Here is a 13,047-nt window from a genome sequence, read left to right on the forward strand (position 1 = left end):
CACTTCGATGGTGAAAAGTCTATCAGAACATTCTTAAATTTACCTTTCTTCTTTATTTATATTTTGCTATCGTAATACGTTTTATGCAAGTTGTCTCGTTTCAATTTTCTCAGGTAAAATTATCTCGAGAACTATGGAAAGCGAGATACAGTTGTTTCGAACCGTTCGAATCGAGTCTGTAATATTCGAATTTATAGAATCTATCGTAAGCGCGTAATGAACATTAACAATGGTCCCACTGAATATTCAGATTCATTGATAGAATGGATAATTAACTGTTTAAACACTTTTGTGATCTCTACAAGACATGTATATACTTGTACTATCTCATAGTTTATACTTGTAATATCTGCACATTTGTTGCCAACCTTACGAATATGTTCGTAACGATCGGATCTCGTGTCATTGATAATGAAACTTTAAAACGCTTCGCTATGACACACACAATGTTCTCGTAAAAGGTTGCAAACGTTCGAATACTTTCGTAAACCTGCGTGTGTTGGAATTGTTAAGCTTAGTCAATTGAACATACACCCTCACCGATAAGAATTTTGGAGCTCGTATAATACGGAAATATGAATCGATCGTTGTCAAGAAATTCAAAATCGGTAAGCAGGGGATCGAATAATCGTGTGACTCACTGCATACAGAAATCTTCTAATGACACTGGTCTTTCAATCGACATAACCGTCGGCCATTACCGATAACACATGAAAATAATGGAAATACGGTAGCGTTAACAGAAATTGTACATCCTGAAGATTGCCGTACGGTCGCTAGATGATCGTTACTCGATGTGGCTGCCTTCGGGTATCCTCGCGAACAGCCAGCCCAAAGAGAGGACAGAGGAAGGAAGAGACGAAGAGATGGTAGCCCCTCGCTCGGTTTTTCAAGCGAGCAGGGAGGGCAAGAGAATCTGATTGCGCGGGATTCCCGCTTTGAAGTGGCACCGCCGATGTTCTCGGCCATCTCGACTCGTTACCACTACGGAATCGGCACTCTTCCCGCGATATCTTTTCTTCGGATTCGTTCACCGGGTCAACTGGTGACTCTATCCGGCCCCGACTTCATTTTTTTCACCCGGGCTCTCGTTCCATTTAAATTAACACATTATCCAACAGATGCGGAATTTTTCGTATTTTCGATGCTGATCGTCGTTGGCCGCGTTGCGAAGAAGAAGTTGCGCTCTTTTCAACGCGTTACTCTTTGAGTTATAATACCATGACATAGCGTTAACGTCTCCCGTTCGAAAGTTTACAGCGTGTTAGAATTTCACAGGAAACAACGTTTTCCTTAAGCAAATAAATATTCGATTTACGATGTAGTAATTTGCTTTATGATGTGATACCATTTTGTAGTATTGGCACGTAATTAATTATATTAATTAATAAGTATATTAATTATATATTAATTAGAAACGACGCTTATAATTATATTAGTCATCTGTTCTCGGAAAAGTGTACGGAAATGTTTATTTCCTCCAGGAAGCAAAAGGTGTTTCGAACTTTTGTACGGTACAGTAATTACACATCGGAGATTTCATCTTCGCTAAGAGAATAAAAGTGTTTCAAGGTAAGTATGTTCTAATATTTATGGCCGGCAGTGTGCATCGTTATATCGCTTTCAAATAAATCATTTTCCTTAAATAAACCGACTAGCCTCTAGCTTCGTCCATTCCACTCCAAATTTTAATTAAATCCCTTCGAAAAAGGAAGACCATATATTATCTCTACAGCTCTTCTACTCATTCGAAATTTCTTCGATAGAATCTACGCCGTGGAAACGTGAGCAATTTACACGTTAAAGCGAATACACTGCGGATAATAACGCGTCATTATACGGCACGTCGATCCTGATCTTCTACACCGGGACCTTTGGAGAGGTAATCTTCAATGTTTCTAAAAGATCGCACGAAATCGACGGGGAGCAAGGATCGAAGGATCTCTCGTACAAAGAGCCGAAATCTTAATTACCCAGCGGACAGCCACTTTTCAATTTCTCACCTTGCCGTGGGGGGCGGCAAAAAGTCAGTGGCTATGTACCCTGGAATATGCCGTGATGCCAACCTGACACGGTTTATAACTCGCGTTTCTTGCCATCTCCGCGATGAAACGCCATTTTCTGCGCTTTCCTTTCTCTAATTACGGATTTCTTTCTTCTTTTTCCCCGTCCGAATTAGGAAAGTATTTTCGTGCAAGGTTCTATTCTCTTGATCTATCATGCAAATTGATTATTCTCAGAGTTAGGGATTTAAACCTTGCAAAAGTGTCTTATTGGAGATAATTGTAGTAACTTTAGGCTGCCTTATGAAACTGTACTGACGCTGATTGGAGTTACGGGCAGAAAATGCCCGTATATCTATATTCTTCATACACAAAATGAACTATATTCGTTAATCTTTGCTTACCAATCGCAGCAAGATTCCACGTAACGGAACACGTATCTCCGAGTAATCTGCATATAATCTGCATAAATGAGCCGTTCAGAAGTTGATCAAATTCAAAACCTGAAAGATAAAGAAAAATGGTAATGTACTGTCTTTGAAATCTATCTTAGAATTTATGATTATTTCTATCGTCTTCTGGCGATGAACGAACTTGTGAGATTCGTCAATTTTGTTACTAACAACTGAACATTAATCGCGTACTTTTGTAACGAACTTGAAGAGAAGCTGTGAAAAAATAGAGTTTGAGGCTGGTATCTGGCGAAGCACCTGATCTACTAGTCCAATTTAATTCCTTAAATGTAACACGCTTGTAACGGCAGGTAACATAAGCGTATGGCCAAATGGTGTATAGGTGTACACCGTCGTATCATGGAATCCGCGAGTGGCGCTGACTGGCCGCGGCAAGAAGATAATGCGCCCTCCGAACATTTCGGATTCCAGCCGCACCAAAGAATAAGATTCTCTTTGCGACTCCTTATCCCTTTCTTTCTCCCCCTCTGCCCTCTCTGTCACACGCGGCCCTCTCTCTTTTACTCTTTCCTCTCTCCGCGCTGCGTCGCGTTTCTCTCTATCTGCGGCCTTTGGGTTCCTTGACTTGGCGGATAATTATGTTCCCGGCCCTTATTCCTCGACTTCGAACCTCTCCATAAACGTATCGAACTGTTCTCTCGATTCAGGCCTCGGCCCCTACTACTTCGATCCTCTTCTACTCCCTCGTCGTCAGTTTTCTCCCGATCTTCAACCACCTCTGTTTCCTCTCCTTCCATCCACCCTACTCTGTACCTCCTACTCTTTCTCCGTTTCCTTTTATTCTTAATCCTTTCTCGCCCCCTTTCCTTCGCTCTTTCTATCTCGATCTCGAGATTTCTTCGTTCAACCAGCCTTCCAGGGCTTTCTCGTTCCTCGACGTCTAACGCCTCCTACGTTTTGCTCGGTTTCGTCATTTTGCCGGCCGGTGCGTGTCGTTGTCGCTCATCCGTGGACGTGACACTTCGTCTTCCGTCCGATTCCGGACCCACGATCGACGATCCCCCGATACGGACGATCCTTCTTACCACGTTCGACCAAACGGGTCATTCGCGACGTCATTTCTCACCACCGCTTTCGTAACTCTCGTGGTTTCTCTCCATCCACGTTCTTTGATGTTCGAATACCACGTGTATTAGATCGTCCCAGGAACGCCTTTCGTTTTATGGGGAAATAATAGATGCACGACATTTCTTATTTTATTGAATTATAGTATGATCCATTTTATAGTAATAGAACAAGATTTCCTTGTAAAACGAAAGAATCTTTTGAATATGGTAAACCTAATGTGATAAGCTGGATCTTGATTTTTCCACTTTTCTCGCGCTCGGTGCCGAGAAGTATCTTCGTATGAAATTGATCGCAGACTTTTGGAACTGAATGACGAATTCACAATGTTCCGTAAGTTTGTATATTAACCGATGTGCTATTGAAATTAGTTGAACTTAATTAGTATGGATTTACGTGATTTCAAGTGTTCAAGACAGTGACAGGAACAATATAATTCATTATTTATTAATACAGGATTAAAAGATACTTCACGGATGCAATATTTTTAGTAATACAATAATAGTAACATAGTAAAAGTGACAAACATATACTTTATGTTTCTCTAATTTTACGAACGTGTATAAAAATGTTAATATAAATAAAAGAAAAGCAAAAATGTTCTGCTAATTATTTTTTAGAATAGAATTACCTATTCGTGTATATATATAACATTCGTGTTTTGTTATATGTAAATTTGTCTTTATAAAAGAAGATTTAACTGCGGAAGGTTTTAACGTGTTTGAACTTATACCTTTCACTTTTCATCTGATCGCTATTATCGAACGCAACTTTACATTTATTTCATTTTGATCTCGTGGCATACAAGTATTGCTTTCAAGAGCAACATAATCTTATAAAAGCATGTTTGTAAGAGTATATGAATTTCAGAAATATTAAAATGTTGATAAATCGCAGGCCATAACACTTTAGAAAGTATAGAGTAACGCTAGCGTATCTCTTACGTAGATTCACCGATAGCGTTTAAATAATACTCGTTAAATATATAATGATAGCTTACAACGTAATAGAGGGACGCATTTAGGAAGATAAAACAATCCTATTTTCGATCAATTTTTTACTACGTCGATATTGTTTCATTTTTCTTGCAATAGTAATCAAACTATATAACTCGGCCAACACGAAAGAAAGAACACAAAATTCTACACACCTATACTCTCTGTTTCACCTACAAAAATTTAATCAACTAGAATATTTCTATGAAAAATATCAATTATAGACTTGTATTCGTACACGACTGGAAAGTTACTGATTTACATCTTTATTGGAGAAAATGATGAAAAGTCGATTTATACTTGTCGGTTAAGAAATCACAGAAGATATATTATCATCCATCGAAGAAATTAATTAACGCTTAATTATCAATTGTAAAATATCGAGAAACCAATCATTCGTAAGATAACTTTAAAACATTTTGTATCAAGAATAATCTTCGACCTAACATGATGGAAGCTACATCTTCAGTGACTCCAGTCTATTCTCTTATTTCGTGTGTACGAGAGATCCAAAAAAAGTATTTCAAACTTCTTCACAGCTGTCAAAGTGTTCGCAGAGTTTCCAAAAATATCACGTTAAGCATTAATCTTCGGTAAATAACGAAAAGACGTATTACAATGGAATGAATTACATATATACGCGTTGTACAAAAATTGCGTGTTTAGCGACTCGAGTTTGTTGAGTTAACAGCTGACCAAGAACATACCACAAAGTAACGAAAAGGGGCGAGAATGATCTTGTTAAACGTTGAAAACGAAGAATTTCGTTGTTAACCGCGCTTCCGCGGGCAGGAGATAATTGACGTTAAACAACAATACTCGATTCCACAATGGTGAAACGACTCGCAATAAACGTCCTGTTTCGAAATCGGCTCCTAAGAATTCTGCCAGGGCAAAGAGAGACGGAGGCACGGACTTCCAGGTCCTCCAGCACGAACTGGAGAAGCCGAGGGGGCAATTACATCGGAGAACAATTACAGGTTGGCACGTCCTCCCGGTGCCATCGCGGCTTTTTCTATCCCCGGGATTCCGAGTTGAGGAACGTCCAGGAACGTTTTCGAGAGATGCGAGAGGGTGGGTCAAAGACATTTTTATTACGGTTCAACATTTCAGCTCGTAACGATGTAACGAGCAACGAGTAGAAATATTTATATCGAAACACCATTATTCGTCGGTCAGTTTTAATCATGATTAACTAGTATAGTGGATGCAATGGAATGCTATAAAGCAAGAAATAAAAATGTTCTCGTAAGAATTTGTTACGGTCTTCGATCCACGATCTATTGATAACAGACTCGATATTTCTAAAAATATATTTTTCTGAATGGTAGTGTAAAGTAATTTCGAACTTAATTTATTTTATTTTCGGCATACGATTCTTCTAACGATACGCAGATTAAACGTATTTTTAGTCGGATTTTATATACGAGTATAATATGCAAAATAGTCGATATCTTTCCTAAAGATCTTCTGGAGCAGCTAAATAATTTCATTTCAGCAGTTTCTTCGAGAAATATATTTCTATATTATAATAATGTTATACCTGGTATTATTTGAATATTACAACACATCAAGTACTGAATATAATAACAATAAAAATAACTAATATGTAAAATCCTATCTGAATGAAATTGCTACTACTTTTGTCTGCGAAATCAAATTTCCTCGATTTTTTATTGATCGTTAATAGCAATTATAACACATCCCAAGCGTGTACTCTTTTAAAATCGCATATCTCGTCTGATATCAAAAATTAATTTACTAGGTTGATTATAACGTACCCATGCTCTGTGCAACTACCTTTAATTAGCTCTCACAATTGTTCGCACGCGGTCCTTAACACCGAGTGATCTTAAAAAAGCAATCGATCGTTCAGTGTGGATCGGTGCACGGTGTACGAGAGTTCGCACAAATCTCGTATATCTTCAATCATCCATCCATCGTTTGATCTCCATGATAATAGCAGCAATTTAACTACACGTGCCTCTATGCAGCTATAAAATATAGGCACCTGCTTTAAAACGTTTAAACATTCAATCGCTCGGCTACGCGAGATCTTGGAACGGATTTTACGTTAAATCGAAAGCTGAAGTTTAAATACACCAATAAACCGTTCAGCCTGAACAGAATGATATATGTGGAAAGGAGCGAAGGTTTTTCAACTACGAGTAAAATTTGCGGATTAAAATATCGATAAAACAGTTCCAAAGCGATAAAAGGTTAGCAACTTTATGGCGTGAGATAAATTTGAAGCTTCATCGAAATTCTGTACATATTTTTTGACGATACAAAGTGCATGAAATTTTCAATGAAAGTTATGAACGTAGATAAGAAAGTATATTATTCCAATAAATATTCTTGGCAAAGGTATAAATACTTAAAAATTCTCAGCAAGTTAGGTATATGTAATAAACTTTTTATCCCAAGAAAGGACTTTTATCGCAACTATTAACGTCTCCTCGCGAAACAAACTTATTACGATAAACGCGCTAAAAACCAAACTTAATTAATGGAGGTAACTGTAAAGATATATTAGCTGGGTGAATTATTTTTCTGAGACTTACGTAGAACTCGATTTGTATAAAATTGATACTCGAAAGGAAAGGAAACCTCGTTTGAATAAATAACGCGACCGAAACTTAATCGTTAGGATAAAAGTCGAGAAATAAGGAAGGAAAAATTTCACTTTCTACCACTGTGTTGATTTCACTGTCACGGGATAAATTGAACTTACAAAGTTCGAGTTGATCTCACGTAGATTAACGTATCGAACACAGTCAAAATCGTGCTGCGAAATCTAAAGTATACGACAATCTATAAATTTTCATTCTTCTACGCAATTAATAACCCGTGCGAGCATTAATAATGAAAGAACGATTAAAATAAATTGAACTTCTTCGCTTTTCACTAATTTTCATCTCAAAATCAGAATGTCAAATACCTAACACGTGAATCTTAAGAAACTTAAACGTCATCCCCAGAGTACGGTTTTCACCATCGAAAATTCGATCTCGACGACAACGCGCCAAAGTCACAGGACGCGTTATTACACACAAGTGTCCACGTATAGCGTAGGAAGCGGGCGCGCGAACATTTTGTCCGCGTGTATGCCGATAGCGATGACTTATCGATTTATCGTTGTGTCCACGTGGATCGAGTGGCGGAATTAGGGGTTAAGTTAAGCTAGGTCGCGACTCAGGGTCGAGGGGTTACATGTCTGGTCGATGTGCCGCGATGATTGGCGGAATGTGCCGTTTTACGAGGCTTCGAGGACGCGTACCTACGAGCAGTGGAAAAAAGCAGAAAACGACGGACACGGTCGAGAAGAGAAGAAAGCCTAACAGCGACGACGAAGAGGAAGGAAGAAAAGGAAAGCAGAGAAAAGACGACGCTGGAAGCGCGCGCCGTCGCAGTTATAATTTGATGCAACGCGGCTATAAAGGGGATTACGCGCATAGATGGCTATAATTTTCGTGGAAAATGGCCAAGAACCCTTTTACCGCTCTTCAACACGACACGTCGATGACCTTCCCTCTACTTCCTCTCTCCTGGTTTCCTTAACGCGGCATTCCAGTACGCATTCCGTGCTGTTGTCGTTCGTTTTTTTTTTTTTATCTCTGACTCGCCGTGCTGCGATTAATTGGCGACCCGGGAATCGCAGTGCTGCGAGTCAAGATTTTTAGAATATAAATTGCCTGATTAATTAGGAAATTAATGAGCCTTCTGTGCTTTGTCAAATTATACGACGATCATCGAACGTTTGTCGATATCCAATGGAGGAACGAACGACTGAATGAAGCGTAACGAGGAGAATGTTTATGTAAAATACTTGGAGATAAAGAGGAAGAGGATATGTTTGATATATTTTTTAGAATTGATATACTTTTACGTTATTGACACTGTCTGTACGTGTAGTTTTAGTTTTGTTTTATGTTTATAAACAATGTAGGAACCAGTCCAATTCCTAGCCCATCGGGTTGAATTAACATATATATTATATGATACATAAACAAATTTTAGAAAAATTACAAACGTGCAAGGAGAAAAGTTTGATAAATATATTTTTGTTGATATTTTTAGCTTAATGTCGTTTCATGATTAGAAGGGAATATTTTAATATGACAGTGGATAGTAGAAAGTAAAATACTTTTTAACCACTCGATGCGCATGCCTGTGACCGATTATTTTAACCATTCGTATTTACAAACTGGAACTCAAGAGTTACGATACTTTACATTCTAAAATACCTACCTATTTTACTCTACTTACATCCTATATCCTACAATATTTAAATACAAATTATACATTCATCTACACCGTCATCGTTTGCCCATTATACAAAACTTAATTGTCCTCGTTGATAAACGGAGAAAAAAATTGACCCACGAACGGTATGGTTTAGCAACTCGCGAAGACAATTTTCACATGAATAACCAACACCTCAATTTTATTACCAAACAACGCAAACAACTACCTTCTAAAACTTAACGGGGAACGTCGGCGATCATTTCCTATTGAAAGGCGATACCGTTGTTTAAGAAAAATAAAGTGCAGTATAGCGCGCCACGGTCAATATTAGTTTTAGCCCGGTGAAAAAAAATGTATCATGTTTCTCGAAAAAGGCAGAGCACGGTTAACCGAGCGCCTTCTACCATTAGTGATATATCATGGTTGCGGAGTGTTATCATAGCATTATAGACAATGATTATCCATCCCCTCGTTCGCGAAGTGAAAGGGGTGGGCCGAAAGGATCGAGATGGAAACAGAGCAAAGAGAGAACCGCGGTGAGATGGATCCCCGGATCGAACGGTCTGTGCAGCTTATTTTAAGGTCAGCCGTAAACGAGCTGAAAGGTCGGTAAGGGGTATGGGGCGTGGCGAGCATAAACAAACCTCATGCCATATTTCGCAACAACAAATCAACTCGACACCTCGCGGCGCTCGGTATAATCAGCTAATTCGCGATAACAACTTAATTCAGGCCTCCGTGGCCCCGATTAAACAAAGCGTAACTACTTAATTCGTTTAACGAGCGGTGTTGCGCGGTAGGGCGAACGCATCGCTCTTTGCGGAGGTGCGAACTTCGCACGTACCGGTTACGTACATCCCCTTAGCCAGTGTTCTTCAACCTGATCCCACGACGATGCGCTCGATCGTGATATATATCGTAAGATAGTTTTCGAGTAAACGATAGAATAATTGAACGTGCACGATAGAAACGATTTCAGATCGATCGAAGAGCGTTTGATTTGATTGACGAAATATCATGTCGTTGCAAAAGTTTCTTTCGTTTTATAAGGGAACATATAGAACATTATAGAAGCAGAACATTTTTTGTTTTATATTCGATAAAATAATATAAAGCAAATTAATATAAAAGGAACAAGCTAATATATAACATTCAAAGGAGAGGAAAGATAAATTTCTAAAGATAAAGTCACGTTTATGGATTCAAGTTAAAAATCTCCTTATAATCAGATTGTATTCTATGTACCTTTCTTTACCTTTCTTTCTTCCTTTCTTCGACCTTTCTTCTTTCTTATAAATATATGAACCGATAAATAAGTTACGATAGTAGCAGTGATATGTTGGAAAAAATTACGCTTTCAAAAAAGCTATTATTTTTCGTATTCTACTTCGCTTACCTTTATTTTCGAGACAAAACTCCTAATATATTTCTATGTATCGTGATAATCATTCGGAAGTGAAATAATTGATCGTAGTCTTGCGAAAATGAAAGTAAACTTTCGTCTGGAAACATTTTAAAAGTTGCTTCGACTATTTTACAGGAACTGTACCCAGTTACAATTTACGTAGGATCTAAGATCGTATACTAGAAATTGTACCTTTTAAAGGACCTGTAGAAAGAGATGGTTTCTAGTTTCTACGAAAGTATCGAATAATGTGGCAAGAAAGTTGGGAACCGCTAAGGTGCAGCACTGATCGAAGCCAATCGATTCGTCCGGTCATTACACGGTAATGATCATTACCAACACGGCACATGTGTTCCTCGAACTCGTCCAGCTCACCGAAATTCGCCTGCCTCTACTCTGTCGTCATTTTTCTACGCGTCTCGGGCGCAGCAACTTGCTACGAAAACGCACCCTGTAACTAATGCCTTCCACCTTCTCGCTGTGTTTCTTTAGCGTGCCACATACATATTTCGTAAATTGGTTTAAAAAATTTCCTACGAATCGACTCGTGTAGAAAGATCAAATGTTAAACGAGAAATTTAAAGAAGAAGTCAGATACAGATTTGTTCGATTTTGTGAAAGTTGCTTAATCTTTTTCATATAAATTAATGGAGATAGTCAGTGGAAAAGCTTGGTACACGTTATTTTTGCTATTTCTACACACAACTAACAAGATGCAACATATGATTTGTTTCATCCGCTAAGTTTTATCGTTCATTGTATGAAGTAAAATAACACAAATATTAATAAATTAAATATCAAATGATAATATTATAGATTAGATACTGCAATACATGGGTGCACATATCTGTGTTACTTTCCTTTCTTCTTCGGTTCAAACAAGCATTTAGAGAAGCAAATATAAAAGTATTAAAATCTTGTACAAATATTTTACTTGTTGAATAAATAATTAGTATATGTAGGAAACATATTCGAGCAAGTTAATTTTTAAAGAATAGATCGATTCGAAATTTTATCCGTACCATGTTTTCAATCTTATTCGTTCCACGACAGCTCAGGAAAAGAAATTATCAAATTTATTTGTCTTAAGTACCTAACGTGTCGCACATTCTTACTACCATATCAGGACTCGTATAAAGAATTTGACAAAATCATACAATTTCATATATAATGAGTACCATAAACAATCTTCCCCCCCTCCTCCTCCCTCCCCTCCCCGTTAACCACGTTCGTACATTGTTGGCTGCTACAATCCTTTCTGAAGGTCCGAAGAAAATACACAACCTTGTAAAGGGCCACGTTTACCTATCTTTAACGTGTTTCTCCTCTCTTCTTACGAGAGTTCACCTCATGAAATATGGCTGTTTGAACCCGGACATGTTTCCTCTAACTTTTACAAGCGCCAATTCCGGCTCGTAACATTCCAAACTACTCTTTGAACTACGTCGGGCGGTAAAGAGTGCTTCTTCGGGTCGAGAAAAAAGGCTTTACTGTTACATCGTGTACCACATTGTATCGAGTAATCAGCTGCGTTATATTCGACTCGGTGTGCTAATTTTTAATAGTCCCGTTCGATGTTAGTAGCCGCAAAAGCAGCCGAGAAAACACGAGTCATCACGTGGAATGCAATCAACTTGAATAAGTCATTACGCGATGACGTTTCATGAACGTCGTTGTCTGCATAGCCTCGTCAGGCATCAGACGAATTTACACAGAAATTAAGACAGAGTAATTTATAATCATGAACGCTTGGAGAAAATGGAACATAACGAAAGCGATGGAGGGGAAAAAACGGGATAAAAATAAGAGAAAACTGAGAGATCGACTAACCTCGATGATTTCACGCGATCGTTAAATATCAATTAACAGATTGGAAAATATAAGGTAATAATAACGGCTGTGCTGGACAAATAATTCATACTTCTTAACGTCGTAACCACGGTATGTACTAGATAATTTATACCTAATCGTAAGTGGTTTAAAGGTATACTGAATAAAAGGCAACGATACACTTGTTAACGACAATCGTTAAAAGATACACTACCATCCATAAGTCTCTAGTCGTGCAGCGTTTCTTATAGCTTCGCATAATGATCACTACATTATACGCTTCTTGTGAATATATTCGATATTATAAATTTTAAATAACTGAAGGTATTCTTTACGGTATAAAGAAATGTATTTTTCAAAATTGACGTAATATATCCAAATCTAGTTATTTTTAAATTTTAAAGATTTTAAAGATTCCTATTACATGTATGTACATGTATCAACAAGTATTTGCAAGTCATTGCACTTATAATAGTACATATTTGTATGCCAATTAATTTTGCCCAAGCACATTCAAATTCACGTCACTTAGCATTACCTTCGTATGGCTGGAAAAATTTGATACTACGAAAATGCTATGTAGAACCTGACAGAGGAAGATTTTATTCCGAAATAAGAGTGTGTATGTGAAAAAAGAGAGGAAAACTCGATTTTTCACGCAAATGGAACGCTAGTTAAAAAACATTGGACACAGAGCACAAGATATTAAACAACGCTGACTACAGAAATGACAGATAACAAAAGTAGAATGAAAATAAAAATTCGACGAGGTGATACTTGGAAAGGACTTAATTTCTTGACAATGTATATGTTGGCAACAAGTAATAAGTATAGGCCAGGCTAGTCGAGCGTATCGATCATACTTCGAGCACGGAGGTGGAGTAAATAATACCTATGTGGCTGTGGAAGCATTGTTCTGATGACTTATGGTAGGCAGCTACACATCGAGAAACCTCGCGATAATATACGTGCTTACGACTTACACGGGTCGCATGAAATATAAGCAACATTAATGACCGGCACGGAGA

At 37.9% G+C, this 13,047-nt stretch overlaps 1 long non-coding RNA gene across 1 annotated transcript in view; it reads right to left on the bottom strand.

Annotated features, from left to right (window-relative positions):
* LOC143302456 (uncharacterized) overlaps positions 1-13,047 on the bottom strand; it is a 39,206-nt gene that overhangs the window by 12,474 nt on the left and 13,685 nt on the right. The window contains exon 2 of the long non-coding RNA XR_013057981.1: positions 2,408-2,506. This is a non-coding gene — a long non-coding RNA (uncharacterized LOC143302456). The remainder of the gene's footprint in view (positions 1-2,407; positions 2,507-13,047) is intronic.

Source organism: Bombus vancouverensis, chromosome 3 (assembly GCF_051014615.1).
Source record: "Bombus vancouverensis nearcticus chromosome 3, iyBomVanc1_principal, whole genome shotgun sequence".
Lineage (NCBI taxonomy): Eukaryota > Metazoa > Arthropoda > Insecta > Hymenoptera > Apidae > Bombus > Bombus vancouverensis.